The 19,980-nt window shown below is 42.4% G+C and overlaps 1 protein-coding gene across 4 annotated transcripts in view; it reads left to right on the top strand.

Moving 5' to 3' along the window:
* LOC118396541 (transmembrane protein 117-like) overlaps positions 1 to 19,980 on the top strand; it is a 73,498-nt gene that overhangs the window by 2,857 nt on the left and 50,661 nt on the right. The window lies entirely within an intron of this gene.

Below are 19,980 nucleotides of genomic sequence, written 5' to 3'. Positions count from 1 at the left end.
AAATAGGCTGCTTTGAGGAACTATTATCATTCTCAATGGATGCAAAACAGACTTTGTTTATTTGCTGTTTGAGGCGAAGAAAAAATGACTTTGAGAAGCTCCACAGTGGTGGTGAGTAATGACAATCAGAAATGCCATCAGATCCCCAAATGGGTACATTTTATAGGTCTACATTTGCGTGCAGGCCAGGTAGTCTAGGCCCCCTTCTATGCGTGTCCTTACTAAACATTGACAGGAGCACTCCAACCAAAAGACAATGAATAAATTGACAAATGTTTTCTCACAAGTGTAGCCTAGGTTGTGGGCTCTGCAAACACCTACAATGACAACGGTAAGACTGTAATAATATATTGAATGCATTAACAGAAATGACCGTAACCAAACAAACATTGTAGATGAGAAATGATGGCATTTAACAGTAAATGTACTACTGGTGATACTGGTGTGCCATCCCTGAGGCCTCCGCAATGGATTAGTCCACTGAGACAGGAGTGAATCATGTGTCATAACATTTAAAAAATATATATTTGCCACTGATCGACTAAAATAATCTTGGTTGACCAACAGCCTATAGATCAAACAATCGTCCAGTCAACTAAATGGGTTCAGCCCTACTACAAACACAACTGAAAAGTCCATCCATTCTCATGAGTTGTTTTTGTGATGTGGGAAAGAAACACCTGCTATCCTAAACACTGACACACATTATACCACCACTTTTCTACCTTCTACTGCATTTGATCAGCCTCAACTCCTCCATCCTCCTGTCCTCTTCTACTGCATTTGATCAGCCTCAACTCCTCCATCCTCCTGTCCTCTTCTACTGCATTTGATCAGCCTCAACTCCTCCATCCTCCTGTCCTCTTCTACTGCATTTGATCAGCCTCAACTCCTCCATCCTCCTGTCCTCTTCTACTGCATTTGATCAGCCTCAACTCCTCCATCCTCCTGTCCTCTTCTACTGCATTTGATCAGCCTCAACTCCTCCATCCTCTTCTACTGCATTTGATCAGCCTCAACTCCTCCATTCTTCTGTCACCTCACACATTCTGTCTCACTCCCACACCACCCCCTATCTCCTCACTCCCATGCCACCTATACCTCCACCCCTTCCACATGTTTTCTACACTTTACATTTTTGTCATTTAGCCAATGCTCTTATCCAGTGCAACTTACAGTTGTGAATGCATACATGTTTGTACTGCTCCCCCATGGGAATCGAACCCACAACCCTGGCATTGCACGTGCCATGCTTTGCCAACTGAGCCACACAGTACAGCAGCACTCTGTTACCTCTCTCCTCCCTTTTCAGACTACATACACCTCCCCCTCCACTTCTCCCTGCCACCCCCCTCTGTCTTCCCTTCTCACCCACCCACCTCCCCCTTTGCATATCACAGACCTGCCACTGACTGTGACCCTACCTTGGCACTTCCTCTGTTTACCCTGTGAAAGGGCTCAGATGACTTCCTGTAACTCACTCCTTCCATTTCCCGCTCACTTAACCCGGGATATTGGCCGGGCCTTCTTCCTCAGATGAGATGTTAATGCCTATAATTAGTGGGGGTCACAGCATGGATGATCTTTCTACAGTCTCTCCGGTCTCTGACTGTCTCCACAGAGCATAAATAGAATCTGAGGGGACCATGACTATTCCATGTGCTGCTGCTCTGTAAATTTAGAATTGTAGTCTTCACTTAAGTCGGGAAAGGGAACATTCCCATTATGCTTCCTCTATGCTAATGAATGGGTATATTTCTGATAGCTGCTCTGTCCTTCCACATCTTCCAAGCCTTAATCTATTGAATTATCCTCTGAATTACTTATTTTTTTTATACCTGGATGCCTCCACTGTTAATTTTCATATGAACTAAATGTGAGAGTTTGAATCCACTTAGCTTTTTTACTCCTACACAAAAGCAGGCATCTTTTAATGCTTTTACAGCCCTACAGTTCTGTTGATCTTTCATAATTGCTAGGAATCTTGTCACGTGGTCTTCAATCGGTACTCAGTGTGGCTTTCCTCTGAGGGCAGTGTATTCAGGTCAGCGCTCTATACTTAAAGCCCAGGGCTTCAGGGTATACAGAAAGAACAGAAAGCAAAGTAGACTGTCTGTCCTTTCCCAGCTAGCACATAACGTTCTGAGAACCATATGTCCAATCAAAAACTAATATTTTGACCAATGGGTAAGATAATATGTTAATTGTGTAGATAATCCTCTGAGAAAGCCAATGGTCCAAACCACAGGAGTTTGCTGAGGCGAGGACGGCTCATAATAATGGCTAGAATGGAGTGAATGGAATGGGTTCGATATCATTCCATTGATTCTGTTTCAGCCATTACAATGAGCCCGTCCTCCACAATTAAGGTGCCTCCAATCTCCTGTGGTCCAAACCTCATGTCTCTATTATAATCCTTTCAAACCCAGCTAGCACATAATGTTCTGAGAACCATATATTTTTTAGAGCTTGGTGAGAGCGTGGTTGTCCTATAGCTATTTTGCATACAACCTTACCACAATGTTCTAGGAATGGTGTGGGATACCCAGCTAGCACATGACATTCTGAGAACATGTTGCAATAAGACTTTTAATAATACTGCTAGCTAGGGGCCTCTCAAGTGGCGCAGAGATCTAAGGCACTGCAGTGTGTGAGGCATCACTACAGACCTGGGTTCAATCCTGGGCTGTGTCAAAGCTGGCTGTGACCAGGAGACCCATGAGGCGACTCACAATTGGCCCAGTGTCGTCCGGATTAGGGGAGGGCTTGGCCGGCTGGCCGGGATGTCCTTGTCACATTGCGCACGCGGGCCAGCGTATGTACGTTGACACAGTTGTACGGTGTTTCCTCTGACACATTGGTGTGGCTGACTTCCAAGTTAAGCAAGCAGTGTGGCTTGGCAGGTTCGTGTTTCAGAGGATGCATGGCTCTTGACCTCTCCCGAGTCCATACGGGAGTTGCAGTGATGGGACAAGATAAACTACTGATTAGGGGGAGAGAAAAAAATAAGGTCAACAGTTTTGAACTCCAAGCACCGATAGGACACATGGAAATTCATTTGATTAGGCATTAATCATGCAAACACATTTCTGTTTTTGTTGTGGCACGGGGTCAGTGTGATTTGAACCTATGATCTTCTGCTCTCTATCCAATGGATTAGTCCAGTGCACTACCAGGATGGAGCTAGTATGACTTGTTTTTTAAATTCATACAAAGCTGTTCATTTTAGTCTATTCAAACAGACCCTATTTCAAAGGAACAAGCACTCATTAAGATCAGGTGTGGCCAATTAGTGGGTGTCACCACACCTGAACACACTTAACAAGATATAGATAGTTTTGTTGATGCTGAGAACGGAACGCATATTTTTATAAATAACATTCTTAGATTTTTTGGGGGACTGTTACTAATGATTTCTTGTGGTTTTTGTGGAATGTTGTCTTAATGTACTGAGAAAATAACTTTACATTGAACCATGCAGAAAAGTATAGAAATTCTCACAGAAGAACGTTATTTCTTAACATTCTCTGAATGTTCTGATAACATGGCTTTAAATAGAACCATGAGGAATACATTGTACTGAAATTCCCACAGAAGAACGTTGTTTCTTAAAGTTCTCTGAACAATTTGAGAACATTCATTGAAATAAAACCACAAGAAAACCTGTAGGAAATGTTATGGGAAGGTTGTATACAAAATAACCATAGGACAACCACACTCTCACCAACCTCTAAGAAACATATGGTTCTCAGAATGTTGTGTGTTAGCTGGGTATGGCTCTCTTTTTTAAAATTTAGTTCTGGGAATGTTCTAAAAATTTGAAATCTTCACAATAACATAAATTAGCTCTTAAATTCCGTTGTTAGAACATGAAGAAAACGTTCCATAAAAACCACAAGAAAACTTTAGTAACCTTCAGAGAACGTTCTCAGAATATTTTTTAAAAACATAAACATTCTGTATCTTGGAAAGTGTGTTCATGTGTGATGACCACGACCACTAATTGGCCACACCTAATCTTAATGGTGCTTGTTTCCTTTGAAATGGGGTCTGTTTGATTAGACAAAAAGGAACAGCTTTGTAACCCAAACTTAGCTAGCAGTGTTATTAAAGGTCTTATTGAAACATTCAGTGAACGTTTTAATGAAGATATCCCAAAACCTCCAAATAGCCTTAAAATGTTGTTTTTAGTGTTAAGTAATTGTTCAATAATAACCATAACAAAACTTTCACAACATTTAGAGAATGTTCTCAGAATGTTGTTTAACTACCTTCAAATAACCTATCATTTTAATTATCAGACCGTTAATTAAACCTCCCAGGAAAACTTGTTCTGAGAAACCCCCTGCAACCTAAAAACAAACGTTCCCAGAACAGGTGAAATGTTCACTCCTGTTATCAGAATGTTTTACTGGTCAGGAAACACATGGCTTCGTTCCCACAACCAATGTGAAACCAAAAACATACGCTCCCACAACTTCCAAGGAACCAAATGTGCTCGCTGGGCTCTCTCTTTTTAGAGCTGGAGCCAGGTAGGACTAATGCACTTCACAGGCCACAGAGCAGAGCAGCACAGAGTGCAGAGGGAACAGATGGTGTATGTGTGGGATTGAGTGAGTGTGCGATAGAGAGAAGCAGGGAGAGATAGAAATTGAAAATGAAGAGCAATGGCGAGGGACAAAGGGGCGTTCAGCACAACAAATTTGCAACGCTGTTATGTAATCCTAAAAATCAGTGACGAGCAGAGCACAGAGAAGAGCCACTGATGCCCACGGTCACTTTGTGTGAAGAGATATCATCCATGATGTATCATTAACACAGGCACATGATGTGTAGCCATGCACACCTACTTCACTACATGTACAGTAATATCTTATTTATGAAGAATAAATAGGACAAAAGTATTATATAGTAATGAGAGTCTTTGTACAGTAAATGCCAAGCTCTTTATCTGAGCACTGGTATTTCCTTTTTCCAAATGAAGCTCCTTGTCTTTCTTGCATAATAGATGGCGTTACTCATGCTGATATTAGTATCAATTTGTAACTAAATGGAAAACAGACATTGTTTTGCTTGCTGACACATTCCGCTGCATCATTTATCATTATGATGGCCTAGAAAAATCAGGATATCACAACCACTCATTTTACGGTGAATTACACCCCCTCCCACTGGCGATATGGCTTCTTCACAGAGGACTATACGTGACTTAACCGGAACACACTCATACATGAATGCATTTGTGACACAATACTTTGTCCCCATTCCAAATATTCACGGCTTTTGTTGTGTTAGCAATAACGTTGGCTGCTATCTAGGGGAATGAGAGGAGGTGGTGAGAGCAGAGGGGGTTTGGATTTTAATTCTCCGATAGCACAGCCAGCCACGCTGCACACAGCGCAAGGTGATGGATGGTTCGTGACAGACTATGCGGGTTAAGACTACCTCCCAGACACATGGACAACCTATGCTCTTTCACCCAGCCACTCAAGGCTATGTGCTCTCCCATTGGGTGGCATGTCTTCTGGCCATTCAGTGAGATCTTGGCTGCCTCTGTACCTTTTAAAAAATAAAACGAGGACATGGGGAATTGGTTTTATCTGCCCATGTGAGGTTGTATTAGATTTGGTATTCTGCATCATCTGTGTTGTTAACCAGTAGTTAATAAAAAGCATGAGCTGGCGCACACCCAGATAAAATGATTTAGTGTAGAGGTGCTGACTAAGGGATAATAAACTGTAAACTATAAAATCAAAGAGAGTCACACACTCCATATGTATATCCTCCCAGTCATTTATAGGGTAACATTTTGGCATCACTGTGCTTCTTCAGGTTGACCAGTAGTTGTACAGTACATCTAGCATACTTGTTCCCCGTCTTCCCTGATCCAGCACTCAGTATTTAATGCTTCCAGCTTTCATCGTAAAACAAGGCACCTTTTCATCAAGATAATGCAAATAGAAGCTGCTTCTCATTCTTTGTTGTGCCGCACCAGTTTCAGATGAACATAATGTCTGCCACTTTGTTTCCTGTGCGTTTTCCAAGGCTTGCGTTCCCAGGGAATGTTTAGCATTGTAAATTGAGCAGAGTAATGGTCCTGGTTTAGGATTAGTCCAGTCATCCTATCAGGAGTAAGCCTATCCCACCGACCATGGAAGTACCTTTTACTGTGTCAAACCAAGATCATTCATCTTTCATTCAGTACTATGGGAACAGGGCTTCTTTGATATGAGTCATCGTGGTGGATTTTCCGGCTCACACCGCCAATCAGAACAGTATAAACCGCTTGAGAAAAGACTGAAATGGGAGACCCAGTTTCTTGTTGTTGTTAGACTTTGACAATTTAGGATTAAAAAAAAATCCAAGTTAATGTCAATGACCTGGTGTGAATGGTGCCTGTGGTTGTTCTGTTGTTAAAGCAAAGCGCCCTCGCCTTTGAAACACTGCTCCTCCTGCCTGATCCTGATCCTTGGCTGTAGCTGTAGTCTCAGGGATGCCACCTGGTTCCTGTCACATGTTGTTACAGTGGTGCATTATGGGTAAGATTGTTCTGTGTGTGGTGCTACTGGTGGCCAAGTGTCAGAGTTTGTTTAAGTGTGTGTGTGTGCGCGCCTCTGTGAAATATAATGTATATAACCCTATGCCTCCTCATTGTATCCTCTATTTAATATACAGAAACAGTTCAGTTCAGACCTCCCTCTATTAGTTGCCCTCAGATGCTGGCCTTTCACACTAAATACCAGAGGATTGTACCAGTGCCAGGACTGAACAATGCCCTTATGATTTTAATGTGGTTTACAGCAGTGCATTTAAGACATGGACCAGCAGACTGCAGCTGTGTTGAGACTGATGGGTTGTAAATGTAATATTGATGTGTGTAGCAGAGCATTGAGCCAGAGGGGAATGTGCCACTATCTTTCTACATAGGCATGTTGTTGTTTTAGAGCGAATCGTTTTTTTTATGCATTTTGCGCGGACATTCTCTACCACATTATCTTTCTCAGAATATTTAATGTCCAAGATCAATTGTAAATAGTGAAGATGTTCATCCACACTGCAACATGAATAGTTAACCCCCGCTTTCACCAAATGTTGATCTTTACGTAACAACATTAGTACTGTATTCTGACAATGAAAAGCAAAAAAAAACAAAAAAGGTGTTCTTTTCATAGAGTAAACTCCTTCGAAACATCCATTTGCTTTGAATGAAAGATTAAAACGGTCCAGGTGTTTGTGTGTGTGTGTGTGAGAGAGAGAGCGAGCGAGAGAGAGAGGAGGCAAACAAATGAAATGGGCAAAGGAAATTGCTTGGTTACTTAGGATGATTGAAGTCTCTTATCCTTGCCATAAATGACTGGGGAAATGATTTAACAAGCCTCTCTGACAGTAGCTTAGCTCGGCCAGTCAGCCGTCTCTGAAGCAGCCTCAGCCAGGCGCTGGAAGTGCTGCCTTCCATCTCTCAGTGGAGGGAGGGATAGAGAGATGGAAGGGGGGAGAACGGGAAGGTGAGAGTTAGAGAGAGAGAGGAGGGCGAGTTGCCACATCTGTCCGCCTGTGTCTGATTTATTGGGAAGACTTGTAGTTACCGTGGGCTGTAGCTCTGAGGACCCTGGCGCTGTTGTCATGGTAATTCCCGTGGCGAGTGTAACACAGCTGGCGGTGTGATGGATGACGGGGCTGCAGTGTGAACTCAGATATCCAGGCGGAGTGAAGCAGGGCTCTCTCTCTCCTATCCAGCCCATGTGGGATTGTGTTAAAGGGAAGTTATCTGTTTTATGGTCTCTAAGGTGGGCAGTAATGGTTGTTCTGGATGTGTTTGAGTGGACAAACAACCACTTGATGGTGCAATACCACAAAACAGGACACACAGTTATAGACCCAACAGTAAGTAAATTAATTGGGTTGTTTATATCTTATGTGGGATGGAAAAGGAGAAGCTGTGGTAGGTCGGCTATCTGAAGGCTGTATGTCGGCTATAGATTGATTAAATTAAGTCCTGATATCTTTATTAATCTAAGGTTGTTTTTTTCAAAGCTCAATATTTGATCTCATGCCTGGGTTGATTCCATGTCCAGCTCGGTGCCCTGTCACTGGCAGCTAAATATTTGATCAGTTGGTGTTTTTATTCCTCTGGAACACTGTGACAATAACAGTCTGTGACTGCAGTAGCCTACAGTGCTTTCAGAAAGTATTCACACCCCTTGGCATTTTCCATATTTTGTTGTGTTACAGCCTTAATTTAAAATTGATTAAATATAGATTTCTGTCACTGGCCTACCCACAATACCCCATAATGTCATATGAGTTGGGCTCCCGAGTAGCGCAGCGGTCTATAAGGCACTGCATCTCAGTATTAGAGGCGTCACTACAGACCCTGGTTCAATTCCAGGCTGTATCATAACCGGCTGGGATTGGGAGTCCCGGGTTAGGGCGGTGCACAATCGGCCCAGGGTCATCTGGGTTAGGGGATGGTTTGGCTGGGGTAGGCCGTCATTGTATACAATAATTTGTTCTTATCTGACTTGCCTCGTTAAAGGTTAAATAAAAGTATTCAACCCCTTTGTTATGGCAAGCCACAATAAGTTCAGGAGTAACAAGTCGCATAATAAGTTGCATGGACTCACTGTGTGCAATAATAGTGTTTACTGTGATTTTTGAATGACCACCTCATCTTGTACCCTACACATACAGTTGAAAGAAAAAGTATGTGAACCCTTGGATTTAATAACTGGTTGACCCTCCTTTGGCAGCAATAACCTCAACCAAATGTTTTCTATAGTTGGGCATCAGACCTGCACAACGGTCAGGAGGAATTTTGGAACATTCCTCTATACAAAACTGTTTCAGTTCAGCAATATTCTTGGGATGTCTGGTGTGAAATGTTCTCTTGAGATCATGCCACAGCATCTCAAACGGTTGAGGTCAGGACTCTGATTGGACCACTCCAGAAGGCGCATTTTCTTCAGTTGAAGCCATTCTGTTGTTGATTTAGTTCTGTGTTTTGGGTGGTCGTCCTGTTGTATCACCCAACTTCTGTTGAGCTTCAATTGGGGGACAGATAGTCTAACATTCTCCTGCAAAATGTCTTGATAAACTTGGGAATTTATTTTTCCGTCGCTGATAGCAAGCTGTCCAGGCCCTGAGGCAGCAAAGCAGCCCCAAACCATGATGCTCCCTCCACCATACTGGTTTTGATGTTGGTGTGCTGTTCCTTTTTTACTCCACACAGGTGCACTTTTGCCATCTTTAGACGAGCGGCAATGTTTTTTGGGGGACAGCAGTGGTTTCTTCCGTGGTGTCCTTCCATGAACACCAATCTTGTTTAGTGTTTTACGTATCGTAGGTTCTTCAACAGAGATGTTAGCATGTTCCAGAGATTTCTGTAAGTCTTTAGCTGACACTCTAGGATTCTTCTTAACATTGAGCATTCTGCGCTGTGCTTTTGCAGTCATTACATTTACATTTACATTTAAGTCATTTAGCAGACGCTCTTATCCAGAGCGACTTACAAACAGTCATCTTTGCAGGAGAGTAGCAACAGTGCTGAACTTTCTCCGTTTATAGACAATTTGCCTTACCATGGACTGATGAACATCAAGGCTTTCAGAGATACTTTTGTAACCCTTTCCAGCTTTATGCAAGTCAACAATTCTTAATCTCAGGTCTTCTGAGATCTCTTTTGTTTGAGGCATGGTTCACATCATGCAATGCTTCTTGTGAATAGCAAACTCATAATTTTGTGAGTGTTTTTGCTCCAAGGCAGCTCTAACCAACATCTCCAATCTCGTCATTCTACCATAAAGGCCCGATTGATGAAGTCCTGCAGAGATGGTTGTCCTTCTGGAAGGTTCGCCCATCTCCACAGAGGAACTCTGGAGCTCTGTCAGAGTGACCATCAGGTTCTTGGTCACCTCCCTCCCCTGATTTCTCAGTTTGGCCAGGCTGCCAGCTCTAGGAAGAGTCTTGGTGTTTCCAAACTTCTTCCATTTAAGAATGATGGAGGCCACTGTGTTCTTGGGGACCTTCAATGCTGCAGAAATGTTTTGGTACTCTTCCCCAGATATGTGCCTCGACATAATCCTGTCTCAGAGCGCTACGGAAAATTCCTTCAACCTCATGGTTTGGTTTTTGCTCAGACGTGCACTGTCAACTGTGGGACCTTATATAGACAGGTTTGTGCCTTTCCAAGTCATGTCCAATCAATTAAATTTACCACAGGTGGACTCCAATCAAGTTGTAGAAACATCTCAAGGATGATCAATGGAAACAGGATGCACCTGAGCTCAATTTTGAGTCTCATAGCAAAGGGTCTGAATACTTATGTAAATAAAGTATTTCAGTTTTTTATATTTAATACATGTGCAAAAATGTCTAAACTTGTTTTCACTTTGTCATTATTGGGGTATTGTGTGTGTATATTGAGTAAAAAATAATATTTAATTGTTTTTAGAATGAGGCTGTAATGTAAGAAAATGTGGAAAATTGAAAGGATCTGAACACTTTCCGAATGTACTGTGACCACTCTCCATATTTCCAAACATAATGGTGGGTGCATCATGTTATGGGAATGCTTGTAATCGTTAAGGACGGGAGTTTTTCAGGATAAAAAAGAAAAGGAATGGAGCTAAGTACTGACAAAATCCTAGTGAAAAACCTGGGTTAGTCTGCTTTCCATCAGACTGTGAGATTAATTCACCTTTCATCAGGACAATAACCTGAACACAAGACCAAATCTACATAAGAGCTGCTTACCAAGAAGACAGTGAATGTTCCTGAGTGGCCAAGTTACAGTTTTGACGTAAATCTGCTTGAAAATCTATGGCAAGACCTGAAATAAAATGGTTGTCTAGCAATGATCAACAACCAATTTGACAGAGCTTGAAGAATTTTGAAAAGATTCATGGGCAAATGTTACACAATCCAGGTGTGGAAAGCTCTTATAGACTTACCCAGAAAGACTCACAGCTGTGATCGCTGCCAAAGGTGAATCTAACATGGATTGACTCAGGGGGTTGAACACTTAGACCTATTATGATTTTTGAACGCCAATACCGATACCGATTATTGGAGGACCAAAAAAGCTGATACCGATTAATCTGCCGATTTTTATTTATTTATTTGTAATAATGACAATTACAACAACACTGAATTAACACTTATTTTAACTTAATATAATACATCAATAAAATCAATTTAGCCTCAAATAAATAATGAAACATGTTCAATTTGGTTTAAATAATGCAAAAACAAAGTGTTGGAGAAGAAAGTAAAAGTGCAATATGTACCATGTAAGAAAACTAACGTCTATGTTCCTTGCTCCGAACATGAGAACATATGAAAGCTAGTGGTTCCTTTTAACATGAGACTTCAATATTCCACGGTAAGAGGTTTTAGGTTGTAGTTAATATAGTATTTATAGGACTATTTCCCTCTATACCATTTGTATTTCATATGCCTTTGACTATTGGATGTTCTTATAGGAACTTTAGTATTGCCAGTGTAACATTATAGCTTCCTTCCCTCTCCTCGCTCCTCCCTGGGCTCGACCAGGAACCCACCCTCGAAGCAGTGTTACCCATCGCTCCACAAAAGCCTTGCAGAGTAAGGGGAACAACTACTTCAAGTCTCAGAGCGAGTGACGTTTGAAACGCTATTAGCACGCACCCCGCTAACTAGCTAGCCATTTCACATCGGTTACACCAGCCTGATCTCAGGAGTTGATAGGCTTGAAGTCCTAAACAGCTCAATGCTTGAAGCATTGCGAAGAGCTGCTGGCAAAACGCACAAAAGTGCTGTTTGAATGAATGCTTACGAGCCTGCTGGTGCCTACCATCGCTCAGTCAGACTGCTCTATCAAATCATAGACTTAATTATAACATAATAACACACAGAAATACGAGCCTTAGGTTATTAATATGGTCGAATCTGGAAACTATCATTTCGAAAACAAAAGTTTATTATTTCAGTGAAATACGGAACCGTTCCGTATTTTATCTAACGTGTGGCATCCATAAGTCTAAATTACATTTACATTTACATTTAAGTCATTTAGCAGACGCTCTTAGCAGACGCTCTTCTGTTACATTGCACAACCTTCAATGGTATGTTCTAATTATGTACAATTCTGGCAAATTAGTTCGCAAAGAGCCAGGCGGCCCAAACTGTTGCATATAATCTGACTCTGCGTGCAATGAACACAAGAGAAGTGACACAATTTCACCTGGTTAATATTGCCTGCTAACCTGGATTTCTTTTAGCTAAATATACAGGTTTAAAAATATATACTTCTGTGTATTGATTTTAAGAAAGGCATTGGTGTTTATGGTTAGGTACAGTCGTGCAACGATTGTGCTTTTTTCGCAAATGCACTTTTGTTAAATCATCCCCGTTTGGCGAAGTTGGCTGTCTTTGTTAGGAAGAAATAGTCTTCACACAGTTCGCAACGAGCCAGGCGGCCCAAACTGCTGCATATACCCTGACTCTGTTGCAAGAGAAGTGACACAACTTACCTAGTTAAAATAAATTCATGTTAGCAGGCAATATTAACTAAATATGCAGGTTTAAAAATATATACTTGTGTATTGATTTTAAGAAAGACATTGATGTTTATGGTTAGGTTCGCGAATATTCACTGCATCGATTATATGCAACGCAGGACACGCTAGATAAACTAGTACTATCATCAACCATGTGTAGTTAATTAGTGATTATGATTGATTGATTGTTTTTTATAAGGTAAGTTTAATGCTAGCTAGCAACTTACCTTGGCTTCTTACTGCATTCGCGTAACAGGCAGTCTCCTCGTGGAGTGCAATGTGAGGCAGGTGGTTAGAGCGTTGGACTAGTTAACTGTAAGGTTGCAAGATTGAATCCCCGAGCTGACAAGGTAAAAATCTCTCGTTCTGCCCCTGAACAAGGCAGTTAACCCACCGTTCCTAGGGCCGGCATTGAAAATAAGAATGTGTTTTTAACTGACTTGCCTAGTTAAATAAAAGTGTAAAAAAAAAGAAAATGGCCAAATCAGTGTCCAAAAATACAGATTTCCAATTGTTGAACACTTGAAATCGGCCCTAATTAATCGGCCATTCTGATAAATCGGTCGACCTCTAGTGTAGATCGTTGAAGAAAGATGGCAATTAAATCCATTTTAATCACACTTTGTAAAACAATGTGGACAAAGTCAAGGGATGTGAATGCTTTCTGAAGGCACTGTGTTCTGTGTCAGTGCATCTCTGATGTCAGAGGATATTGAGTTCCCCAACCGCAACATTTCCTCTCATTACCGTTTCTGTTTTATCTTGAACATGTTCAATTCTGGCAAAGGGCCCATTTTTTCAGCCCTTTTTTCTGGCTCTTTAGATGAACACAGACACTTGGTTGGCATATCTGTTGTGAGAGGCAATCTCTCAGAGACATGTCAATATGTGTATTTTTAGATCACAATTTTTTTATTTATTTAATGAATTCATTTAATTGAATAAGGATAACTAACTATTCTAGGAGACTCTATCCTTCGTCAGCCCTCCACCGCTACCCTCCTGCTACGCCTACAGCACAGTCCCCTATATTGGCCCCTCCTGAGGGCCTGCAGTCTCTTTTGGAACCTGTCACTGGCTAGGATGTACAGCACTGGGTCCAGGCAGCTGCTCACACTACACATGGCCTCAAAGAACTCATAAGAGGCATAGAGGACGTGCACGTTGGCCGGAGTCACCTGGTCGTTGATCCTCATAAACACCAGGGTCATCATCATGACGTGGTAGGGCACAAAGGACACCACAAACACCAGCAGAGCGGCGGTGATGAGCATCAGGGGCTTCCCCACCCACTGACCCCCACCACCTCTCCTCTTCCCCCGAGGGAGGCCCCGTAAAACCTGCACCGTCATCCCGTAGAAGACCAGCATGACACTGAATGGCAAGGCGAAGCCCACCAGAGTCTTGATGATGGACATGGTTTTGAATAAGACGAACGGACCCTGGATGTGGTCCATGCACACGGTCACGTTCCCCGGTCTCTGCAAGACGAAGGTCACAAAGAGCTCAGGGATGCAGCCCAGGAAGAGGAAGATCCAGACGCAGGCGCAGCAGAGCTTGGCTTTACAAGCGTCCCACCACCTGAGGGAGCTGATGGGGTGCACGGTGCCGGCGTAGCGGTCAAAGCTGATCAGAGTGAGGAAGAAGATACTCCCGTAGATGTTGATGTTGAAGAAGATCTTCTTGAGCTGGCAGAAGATCTGGATGTCCCTGTGGAAGGACCTCTGGAGGCTGAAGTAGATGGTGAAGGGCAGGGTGAGGGTCCAGGCTGAGTCACACAGGGCCAGGTTGAGTAGGAACACGTTGCTGGTGGACAGACTGCTGGTCCTCCTGAAGCAGGTATAGTTTAGCACCGCTGCCACGTTACCCAGGATGCCCAGGGGCAGGGCAAAGGTGAAGAGGACCAAGATGATGTAGCAGTACCACTGGCCATTCTCAAATCGACTGCAGAACGCCTCCGACTGGTTCAGGGGCAAGAATGGCACTGTGTGGGCTGAGGAAAGACAATAGATGGCCATTTTAAAAAACATGTTATGGGATGGGGCATTTTACAAGATCACTTAATACAGTATAAAAACAAAATATGTTAAGTAGTATCAAGGGTGGTCTTTCATGCCATATATAATTACTTTGCATTTCAATTTATCCACATCAAGGTTATTCTAGCCAAGGTTCAGCGAGGATATACCATTATCATAAATAGATTAATGTAGAGTCGCCTGCCTGTCTGTCTCTAAACACTCTCAGCCCCGTCCACCCCCTCAGTCCTGTGCCCAGTCACCAGGAAGTGACAGCCTGGCTGTTGTACTGCATGTGCTGGGAATAATTAACCCTGGATTCCACTCCAATATGGAAACACATTGTTTGCCTTCAATCAGAGACTGGCTATTGAAGGGTAGTGTCACCAATTCGGTGCCTTTTGAGAAGTTTAACTTGGTCCCAAAAAACGTTTGATTTCACCTAATTTTAACATTATTTTGTAAAGAGCACGTGTTCAACTTCATAAACACGTTTTTCCCATCTCCAGAGGTTAAATAAAAAAATGACTATAGTAATTGCCTGTTATGTGCCAAATAAAGTAACGGTTGACCCTAACAGGGTTGACAATTTCATCTTGAATCAGCCATGAAACCCCCTTTGACAGGGGGAATTGAAGCTTGTTGTGTGGGAGTATCAATTGAATGTAAGCTTCACAAAAAAAGTGCAATTGTGAAAACATTTCTAGCCTGACTATCTATTGGTAACAGAGTTGACATGTTATGCTCGACCCACTCAGTTTTCTACTCCAAAACACCCGAAAATGGCCGAACAGAGTAGAACCAGCTCACCTGCTTTTACACTATGATTTGACTATTAGATGTTCAATATTTCTTTTGATCGAAAAAAGTAATAGTTTCACCATCTTAAAAAGAGAGTTCAGTTCATGTAACAGGGATGACTTTAAAATGAGGAACAGACAGTAAATGAACCATTAACCACATAAATCACACAAAGAAATAATAATCTTCTTGAATGACTTTGTCAAAGCAACCAAATAACTTTGGCTTTACAATGATAGTGAACATTTAGAAAAATGTTGAGCTTAATTAAGTGGATTCAATTCCTCCTTAAAGTCACAGAGGGAATCTTTGCACTTTAGAAAGTTTATTTCATACAATTGTTTGATTTATTGAGTTTCCCATGTGATATATTAATGTAACACTTTTCAAATTAAATAGTAGTGCACAAGTTCTACTTAAAATATCAGGAGGCACTCTTTTTGTGGAATGACCCTTGTGTTGACCACACAAGCAGAAGGTGACAATTACTTTGATCACATTTCAACAGACTGCCAGAAGAGTTTTCTATTTTCAGAGTTGCAAAGACAAGTTCTGATCTTCATGTGGCATACCCTAAAGGTTTTCACTATTGTGAGGTTTTTAAGTAAAAAAAAAAATTATGTGGACATTTAACATTTTTATGGGGTCTTTCACACAAACTAAAAACTTTCCAAACATACTGAAAAACATATGATAGAAAATGAAGATTATACCCATTCAAAAGACCACATTAAACCATCAATACTGGTGGCCACAAACTACAGTCATATTGGGGGAAAAAATACAACGCGTATGTATCCTTACATGTATTCATCATTATGTATCTGAATCATAAAGTGAGTGTGAAATAATGAGAGTTCTTACCCTGTTTAATAAGCCGAGAGTTATTGATGATTGGTATCATGATGACAGGAGAGACCGTGCTTGGGTCTCAGGCCTCCTTCAGTCAGTCAGTCAGAACACCTCCACCAGCTGTGTCCTTTTCATCAGTCTGGGGCTGTGACTCCCACTGTGTGTCTGTGTGTGTTTGATTGATTGCCTGCTTCAGTTTGTCACGGTGTGTTTGTATTTTAGCTGTCTGGCACCAACGTGCCTGCTTGTTAACCGACCGGATTGGAGTGGTTTTTTTCTTCTCTCGCGTCTTTTCAAATCCTGTTTTGGTGCCATGACCTTTGTTTAATGTCAAATTATAATTCATTATTCCACTGGTCTGCTAGATTTAAACAGTGGAAACCACCGTGGTCATGCGCGTATCACATTTAATGATTTCCACATCACATTTAGATGGTGGTCAGTATGAATCCTGTGTAATTGAAGAAGGAGACCTTTTTTTTTCTCCAATTCAGCATCAGTTCTGTCAGTTATGTGGTACTATCACTATATCAACACTAGATGGAGACAACCACACATATTTGAATTTTGATAGGCGACCAACATCTGGAGAAATGGAAGTGTGTGCGTGCCAGTGTGCATGCCTGTGTGCATGTTTGTGTGTCCAGCCTAGATGAACAGTGTAGAAGTGGCTCATGAATCACTCGTTATCGGGCCTCTCTAAGGAGGGGAGGTGTGGTGACTCAAGGCAGTCCGCTGAATAATCTTGAATCACCCCTAGTTAAATCCTACACTGATTGGCTCCGAGAAGGGAGCTCGCCACCGTGCTAGCTGGCTGCGCTGGCGACTTTAAGAGTCAGATCTGCTGGTACACACGCTGCAGAGCTGGGGCTCATTGGCACTACAGGCAATTAAGTTCATCCGTGCAAACCAATTCAATTATGCAGCTGTGATGAACCTCGAAATACCACAAACCACACTAGCTAGGCACCTGCACATCGATGCATCTACCACTTCACAACTGTTTGAATGGGGTTAAACACAATTTGGTGACAGGGAATGTATCCAATTTAATCTCTTTGTTCTGTATGTAAATGTACTCCACCTCTTCTTTGCATCTTCTTTGCATCTTATACAGTACATGGTGCTTTATGTAGTGGAGACCTTAATTTGTCTGCTGTATCAACGGCTGTATAAGAATGCATTGCCGTATGACAACCCAGGGCAACGCCTGGAGAGACAGAAGTGTCATTCATTATGGTCGTAAAACAGCATTCGGGGACTCCACCTCTCTGAGGCAGTCGCAGCGGCTTTGGTTTTATGGGGAGAATGAGGTGAGCGAGCTGAGATTGAACAGCATGTAAGGCGTTCAGAGAGAGGGAGCATGGCCTTGTGGTAATGGGGAAATAAATGGAGCAGTGGTGTCCTGTCTCGAACGTCTGAGTATTGACACAACAAAACACTACCCCCAGGGGCTGTATCTCTAAAATAGCCTGACTGACTGGGGGAGACCAAAACAAAGAGTTGTGCCTGAGAGCATGGTGCTGCTATGCTGGTATCGGCACTGGCTGAGATTTCTGAGGGGAAATCAGAAGGAGCGAAAGCCTGCTGCTTGTGTTAGCAACAGTACAGCCTCCCTGTGGGGAAAGAGGACTTGGGGTCAGGGCCAATGACACGGGACAGACTGGCATTGTACTGTATGAGCACCGAGCAGCAGGAGGGAGATAGAACATTCTGTTATACACACTAGCTACAGTTTGATTATACATATCCAATGAATTATCATTTTCTGTTTTGCAGTGACATTGGTATAAGCCACTACTTGCAACATGTGTATGATTAGTGTTGTGTTGTCGTATGGATTAAGTTGCTTGGTTGACATCTATTCCTATTATTGCCACAAATAACATTTCATCTGATGTAGATGGCTGTCAAAATGATACGAACTGTGCACTTAGTTGATCATTTTGTGAGCAACGCAGTCCATCCTTGCATTAGCTAAACCGATCGATTCATTCAAATCCAGAAGAACAGTGGTGTAATGGAATTTCATCAACTGTATAGAGGATCTCTGGCACCAGAGGCCTGCTGTGATTATGTATTCAGGGCAGAAGGTGGACTATCTGAATCAATCTCATGCTCTAGCAGAGAGATCTTTCCTAGTAATTTGATTCCCAACCAGAAGAATGGAAAAACACCACAGGTCATAAATGTCTGCATAATCAATCTAATCATGCTGAACTGTCCTCGTGGAACACAAGCCAGCCAGCCAGCCAGAACACAACAGGGTCTCAGTCAGATTGCTGAAAAGAGTTTGTGGAAAACATGATGTGGTCTGTGATATACCAAAGAGCACCGACCAGTGATATTCTCTGACTTTATGTACTAAACAGGTACCATTTTAGAACACTCAAGTTCATTTGGCAAGGCTTAGTTCATCACCAAAATAAATTGCAGTGAAAATCTGTTTCAAAGGAGGAAATGGCGCTTCAGAATGTTCTTTAATCAACTGTTGAATTTGAAACAGGGGAATTACTATCAGAATCCAAATGAATCAATCAAAGATTTAAAAAAATGTCAATCCCTCAGCCATAGTCATAACAGGCAATATCTGCACTGCTCTGTTCAGAATCACTGGAAGCAGCAGATAAGGAGATTCAATTGTATCATCCATGGATCCTCTGGCCCAGGAAATGCATAAATCGAAGGAAATAACACCAATTTCTCTCAAGTCTACTGACAATTTCATTTCATTATACACAGACAATATTTTACTCTATCTAGACAATGTATCTCAATCGCTCCCAAACGCATTGAAGATCGTATATACATTTAGCTTAATCTCAAATTGTAAAATGAATCTAACCAAGTTAGCCCTACTGCCTCTCAAGACCCCGATGGAGGACGTACTCCATCTCTACTCATGGAACCCCAATCGCTTCCCATTTTAAATATTTGGGAGTATATATATTTCCTTAATTAAATAAAACCATTGGCAGAAACTTTAACAGAACGCTCAAGTCAGACGGGCACATCACGCACCGCTCCCGAGCATACTACTCGCCAATGTCCAGTCTCTTGACAACAAGGTAGACGAAATCCGAGCAAGGGTTGCCTTCCAGAGAGACATCAGAGACTGTAACGTTCTTTGTTTTCACGGAAACATGGCTCGATCGAGACAGGCTATCTGAGTCGCTACAGCCACCTGGTTTCTTCACACATCGCACCGACAGAAACAAGCATCTCTCTGGTAAGAAGAATGGCGGGGGTGTATGCCTTATGATTAACGAGACGTGGTGTGATCATAACAACATACAGGAACTCTAGTCCTTCTGTTCACCTGACTTAGGATTCCTCACAATCAAATGCCGACCCTGAAAGAACTTCATTGGACTGGAAACCACATATCCTGAGGCTGCATTTATTGTAGCCGGGGATTTTAACAAGGCTAATCTGAAAACAAGGCTCCCCAAATTCTATCAGCATATCGATTGTGCTACCAGGGCTGGCAAAACCCTAGACCACAGTTATTCTAACATCCGCGAAGCATGTAAGGCCCTCCACCGCCCTCCCTTCGGAAAAGCTGACCACGACTCCATTTTGTTGCTCGAGACCCAGGGTCTCGACCCCGCCCTGTGCAACTGGGTCCTGGACTTCCTGATGGGCCGCCCCAGGTGATGAGGGTAGGTAACAACATCTCCACCCTGCTGATCCTCAACACTGGGGCCCCACAAGGGTGCATTCTCAGCCCTCTCCTGTACTCCCTGTTCGCCCACGACTGCGTGGCCATGCAC

The sequence above is a fragment of the Oncorhynchus keta genome, chromosome 17 (assembly GCF_023373465.1).
Source record: "Oncorhynchus keta strain PuntledgeMale-10-30-2019 chromosome 17, Oket_V2, whole genome shotgun sequence".
Lineage (NCBI taxonomy): Eukaryota > Metazoa > Chordata > Actinopteri > Salmoniformes > Salmonidae > Oncorhynchus > Oncorhynchus keta.
The sequence above is the reverse complement of the archived record's forward strand: the minus strand, read 5'-3'. Positions and strand labels throughout refer to the sequence as shown.